Source organism: Pristiophorus japonicus, unplaced genomic scaffold (assembly GCF_044704955.1).
Source record: "Pristiophorus japonicus isolate sPriJap1 unplaced genomic scaffold, sPriJap1.hap1 HAP1_SCAFFOLD_534, whole genome shotgun sequence".
Taxonomy (NCBI): domain Eukaryota; kingdom Metazoa; phylum Chordata; class Chondrichthyes; family Pristiophoridae; genus Pristiophorus; species Pristiophorus japonicus.
The window spans coordinates 34473-41354 of NW_027254441.1; positions in this window are offsets into that span (position 1 = coordinate 34473).

Sequence of the window (6882 nt, forward strand, 5' to 3'; positions counted from 1 at the left end):
GTGGGAGCATTCACTTGAAGATCAATATTGGGCGAAGTTTGGGACACAGCTTTAGGCCGTGTCACCGGCCTGAGTAAATCTTTAATCCTGGTCACAAAACAGGGGGGGAATGAGGGAGAAAACGGGAAATATTGCAATCTGTGCTGTGGAGTCATCACCACAATCTGTCCTCAAAACACTTGCTCCCTTTGGGCACTTCCATCCTGGGGAGTGACAAGTGCAGGAGATGCAACACCTGCCCTTTTACCACCTCGCCAGCCACTGTCCAGTGTCCCAAACAGTCCTTCCAGGGGAACGAGCTATTTACTTGTACTTATTGCAATTCTTTATGCTGTATTCGCTGCTCACGATGCACTCCCCTCCACATTGGGGAGACCAAACGCAGATGGGGTGACTGTTTTGTGGGAAACTCCGTTCATTTAACAGTGAATTTACTGAGATGGGCTTGTCCGTATAGAAACATAGAAAATAGGTGCAGGAGCAGGCCATTCAGCCCTTCTAGCCTGCACCGCCATTCAATGAGTTCATGGCTGAACATGAAACTTCAGTACCCCCTTCCTGCTTTCTCGCCATGAATGTTTTGTTATAATAGAAAGCTCTCAGCATAAACTAACTATACATTGAAATAAGCAAGAAAGGAGAGATTTAAGGCGGGGGAATTCACAGGAAGACAGATATTGGGGGGAGTTTGGGGCCACCTCTTCAGGCTGTGCCTGCGGCCCAAGTGAGTCCTCAACCCTGGTTAAAAAACAGGAGAAATGAGAGAGAAAAGGGAAATATCACAGTCCTCCACTCGGAATTATCACCACATCTGCCCTCAAAAAGTTTCTCTCTTCAGATACCTCCATCCAGGGGGAGGGGATATTTATTATTGTCTGATAACCACCCTGAAAATGAGAAAATCAACCCTGGACGCCACTGACAGCACAGGATTAGTCCTTTCTGTATCTAACAATGTGACGGGTGTATCTGTGGTAGATTTACAATGATAAATGTAACTGTGGAAAGTCAGTGCTCATTCCCCCATTAGCTGAGGCGATTGATGCTCAGGGATAGTATAATTCGGGGTTAAATGGTTAATGTCCTCACATACAGAAACAGCCTCCCCTCAGCTCACTGACCAGACACTGGCTCTGGGACCCTGGGCTCAAATCCCAAACAGCAGCAAATCGATGGGGTTTTCAGCAAACAACGTCCCAGATGGACATTAACAATTAATTTCTAACCACGTGAATGTTTTACAGAGCTTCACTGGAACAGGAAGAGACAAACTAAAACTTATAATCACCCTGTTTACAGGTAAATTGACAGCGAATTGTCAAACCGGTTGGATTTGATTTCTGCAGAAAGGCCTCTCCCTGTTTTGAAGCAAATGAGGAAAGTTTGAGTTGAATCCACCCTGAGGGCAGGCAGCAGTTTTCACACAGAGGGCAGAGCTCTGAATCTCACAGAACACTGAGCAGATAGAAACATAGAAAATAGGTGCAGGAGTAGGCCATTTGGCCCTTCAAGACTGCACCACCTTCAATATGATCATGGCTGATCATGCAACTTCAGTACCCCATTCCTGCTTTCTCTCCATACCCCTTGATCCCTTTAGCTGTAAGGGCCACATCTAACTCCCTTTTGAATATATCTAACAAACTGGCCTCAACAACTTTCTGTGGTAGAGAATTCCACAGGTTCACCACTCTCTGGGTGAAGAAGTTTCTTCTCATCTCGGTCCTAAATGGCTTACCCCTTATCCTTAGACTGTGACCCCTGGTTCTGGACTTCCCCAACATCGGGAACATTCTTCCTGCATCTAACCTGTCCAATCCCGTCAGAATTTTATATGTTTCTATGAGATCCCCTCTCATCCTTCTAAATTCCAGTGAATATAAGCCCAGTCGATCCAGCCTTTCTTCATATGTCAGTCCTGCCATCCCGGGAATCAGTCTGGTGAACCTTCGCTGCACTCCCTCAATAGCAAGAATGTCCTTCCTCAGATTAGGAGACCAAAAATGTACACAATATTCAAGGTGTGGCCTCACCAAGGTCCTGTACAACTGCAGTAACACCTCCTTGCTCCTATATTCAAATCCCCTCGCTATGAAAGCCAACATGCCATTTGCCTTCTTCACCGCCTGCTGTACCTGCATGCCAACTTTCAATGACTGATGAACCATGACATCCAGATCTCGTTGCATCTCCCCTTTTCCTAATCTGCCGCCATTTAGATAATATTCTGCCTTCGTGTTTTTGCCACCAAAAGTGGATAACCTCACATTATACTGCATCTGCCATGCATTTGCCCACTCACCTAACCTGTCCAAGACACCCTGCAGCCTCTTAGCGTCCTCCTCGCAGCTCACACTGTCACCAGCTTAGTGTCATCTGTAAACTTGGAGATATTACATTCAATTCCTTCGTCTAAATCATTGATGTATATTGTGAATAGCTGGGGTCCCAGCACTGAACCCTGTGGTACCCCACTAGTCACTGCCTGCCATTCTGAAAAGGACCCAATTATTCCTACTCTTTGCTTCCTGTCTGCCAACCAGTTCTCAGCGACATAGCTGTGTGGCAGTTATTCAAGGGGAGGGCGCACTGCCGCGGCCACCTTTATATTTCTTTTGTTGGCAGACTGCCAGGCCGACAATTATGCCCGTGGGTTGACGGGTGGGTGGGTTGACGGGCCGGGTGGGTGGGTTGACGGGCCGGGTGGGTGGGTCGACGGGCCGGGTGGGTGGGTCGACGGGTCGACGGGTGGGTCGACGGGTGAGTGGGTCGACGGGTGGGTCGACGGGTGGGTCGACGGGTGGGTGGGTGGGTCGACGGGTGGGTGGGTGGGTCGACGGGTGGGTGGGTGGGTCGACGGGTGAGTGGGTCGACGGGTGGGTGGATTGATGGATGGATGGACGGGTGGGATGATGGAATGGTGGGTAGGCGAAAGGAAGAAAGGGAGAAGCTCGGCAAGCCAAGCGCCTTTCGTCGGAAGGCAGCTCGGCCGGCCAGTTAAAATTACCAGATGCGAGTGCCGTGGTGGAAAGCTTCAATTGGCCATTTCCTTCGACTGGAGTGGCCATCCCCTGGACCTGATGGCCTACAGCCTCGAGTTCTAAGAGAGATGGCTACAGAAATAGTGGATGAATTACTTAAGAACATAAGAACATAAGAATTAGGAACAGGAGGAGGCCATCTAGCCCCTCGAGCCTGCTCCGCTATTCAATAAGATCATGGCTGATCTGGCCGTGGACTCAGCTCCACTGACCCGCCCTCTCCCCGTAACCCTTAATTCCCTTATTGGTTAAAAATCTATCTACCTGTGATTTGAATACATTCAATGAGCTAGCCTCAACTGCTTCCTTGGGCAGAGAATTCCACAGATTCACAACCCTCTGGGAGAAGAAATTCCTTCTCAACTCGGTTTTAAATTGGCTCCCCCGTATTTTGAGGCTGTGCCCCCTAGTTCTAGTCTCCCCGACCAGTGGAAACAACCTCTCTGCCTCTATCTTGTCTATCCATTTCATTATTTTAAATGTTTCTATAAGATCACCCCTCATCCTTCTGAACGCCAACGAGTAAAGACCCAATCTACTCAATCTATCATCATAAGGTAACCCCCTCATCTCCGGAATCAGCCTAGTGAATGTTTGTCATCTTCCAAAATCCCCAGATTCTGGAACGGTCCCAGCAGATTGGAAGGTAGCAAATGTAACCCTGCTATTTAAGAAAGGAGGGAGAGAGAAACCGGAGAACTACAGATCAGTTAGCCTGTTATCAGTAGTAAGAAAAATGCTCGAATCTATTATTAGAGATGTGGTAACAGGGCACTTCGAAAATAATAATAGGATTGGTACAGTCAACATTGTTAATCGTGTATCACAAATCTGTTCGAGATTTTTTAGGTTGTTACTAGCAGATTAGATAAGAGGGAGCCAATGGATTAGTGGATTTAGATTTTCAAAAAACATTCAATAAGGTGCTACACAAGAGGTTCTTACACAAAATTAGGGCTCATGGGATTGGGTTAATATACTGGCATGGATTGAGGATTGGTTAATGGACAGAAAACAGAGAGTAGGAATAAACTGTCTTGTTCAGGTTGGTAAACTGTAACTAGTGGGGTACCACAAGGATCAGTGCTTGGGCCTCAGCTATTTACAATCTATATTAATGACTTAGATGAAGGGGCCGAGTGTAATGTATCCAACTTTGCTGATGATACAAAGCTTGGTGGGAAAGTAATTTGTGAGGTTAATGCAAAGAGCCTGCAAAGGGACACAGACAGGTTAAACAAGTGGCCAAGAACATGTCAGATGGAATGTAATGTGGAGAAATGTGAAGTTATCCACTTTTGGTCGGAAAAATAGAAAAGCAGATTTTTTTTAGATGGTGAGAGACTGGAAAATGTTGGTATTCGGAAAGACCTGGGTGTCCTTGTACACAAATCACTGAAAGTTAACATATAGGTACAGCAAGCAATTCGGAAAGGAAATAGTATTTTAGCCTTCATTGCAAATGGATTGGAGTGTAAGAGTAAAGAAGTTTTACTACAACTATTTAGGGCCCTGGTGAGTCTGTAACTGAAGTATTGTCTGCAGTTTTGGTCTCCTTGCCTAAGGAGGGAAGGATATATTTGCCATAGCGGGAGTGTAATGAAAGTTCACTCGACTGATTCCTGGGATGAGGGGATTGTCCTTGGGATATTCCCTGGAGTTTAGACAAATGAGAGATGATCTAATTGAAACATATACAATTCTTACAGGGCTTGACAGGGTAGATACAGGAAGGTTGAGTCCTCTGGTTGGGAAATCTAGAACCAGGGATCACAGTCTCAGAATACAGGGTCAGCCATTTAGGACTGAGATGAGGAGAACTTTCCAGTGATGGATTTTTGGAATTCTCTGCCCCTGAGGACTGTGGAAGCTCAGTCGATGAGTATATTCAAAATAGAGGTCAATACATTTTTGGGAACTAAGGGAATCAAGGGACATGGGGCTAGTGCAGGAAAGTGGAGTCGACGATCAGTTATGATCTTATTAAATGGCGGAGCAGGCTTGAGGGGCCAAACGGCCCACTCCTGCTCCTATTTCTGATGCTCTTTTGAAAGATTAACAAAGCACAGGATAGAAAAGGTGAAGAAGTGGACCTGACAGGGAGGTAGCTGGGAAAATGTAGGTGTTAGCTCAGCCTGTAGACAAATTGCGTGTCTGGGCTTAACTAAAAAAAAGATGCTTGCGTAAGGTCCTTTACATTCCTGATGCTAGTAGTTTTGAGGGAGACAAAGGTGAATGTCACGATTGGTTTGTGCATGACGGAACTGCAGGCAGTTAAACTGCTGTCTGTGCGTGATGGTGAAATTCGAGAAGGGGTAGGGCTTAGTGCAAGAGAACTATAAAGGCAGGCGTTTGAGCTTACAGCATTAGTACAATGCTGAAACTCATGCCTACATTTGTTGTATGATATCTGCAGCTAAGAAATAAAGACATCAATCTTCTAGCTTTTTGAAACCTGGGTGTGGTTGACTGAAGTGAGCCCGGCACCATCAAGAACTCGGACACAAGCGAGCTTTGGGTACAGGAGATAGACCAGCTCCGCCGTCGGCAACCCATAGCAGCAGACCTGCAAGGTGACACAGGATAAAGGATCTCGACGTGTGTGAGTAGCGCGCTGGTCAGTTAATCTTGGGTTGGTCAGGTAGCTCAGATGGTTAGAGCGCAGTGTTAGTAATTCCAGGGTCGCTGGTTCTATCACAGTCTTGTCGAACTATGCTGTCCGCTGCTGCTGTTATGCTAAACCTGCATCGAACCTAGCTTAGACCACACTAAGAGTACTGCATGCAGTTCTGGTCACCATATTATAGAAAGGATACAGAGGCACTGGAGAGGGGGCAGAGAAGATTTACAAGGATGATACCAGAAATGCGAGAGTATATCAGGAAAGGATCAACAGGCTGGGTCTCTTTTCGCTTGAATAAAGAAGGCTGAGAGGTGACTTACATAGGATATATGGCACAGAAACAGGCCATTCGGCCCAACCAGTCCATTCCGGCATTTATGCTCCACTCAAGCCTCCTCCCATCTTTCCCCATCTAAATCTCTCTAAATAGAGGTCTTTAAAAGAGTTTGATAGGATAGAGAGAATGGATCCACATGTGGGGAACAGCATAACTAGAGGCCATTAATATAAGATAGTCACCAGGAAACTTTTTTTACCCAGAGAGTGGCGAGAATGTGGAACTCGCTACCACAGGGAAGTGAATAGTATAGATGCATTTAAGGGGAGACTAGACAAGCATATGAGGGAGAAGGGAATAGAGGGTTATGCTGATAGATTTAGATGAGGAAAGATGGGAGGAGCTTCGAGTGGAGCATAAACGCTGGCATGGACTGTTTCTGTGTTGTATATGCTATGTAATCCTACGTAATGCTATGTAATCCTATGTAGATTTTATTCTATTGGGGAAAGAAAGTGGACCTTAAGTTGTGTGGCGCTTTAACCTGGTAACGTAGGGAGACACAATGCTAGCCATATCATAGAATAATAGAATGGTTACAGCACAGGAGGCCACCATTCAGCCCATCGAAACTGTTGCGGCTCCCTGCAGAGCATTTCCGCTGGTCCCACTCCTCGGCACTTTCCCCGTAGACCTGCAGATTTTTTTCCCTTCAGATACTTATCCAACTTTCAAAAGCTGTGATTGAGTCTGCCTCCACCACCCTTTCAGGCCGTGCATTCCCGATCCTAACCACTCGCTGCGTAAATAAGTTTTTTCTTATGTTGCCTTTGGTTCTTTTGCCAATCACCTTAAATCTTTGTCCTCTGGTTCTCGACCCTTCTGCCAATGGGAACAGTTTCTCTTTATCGACTCTGTCCACACCCCTCATAATTTTGAAC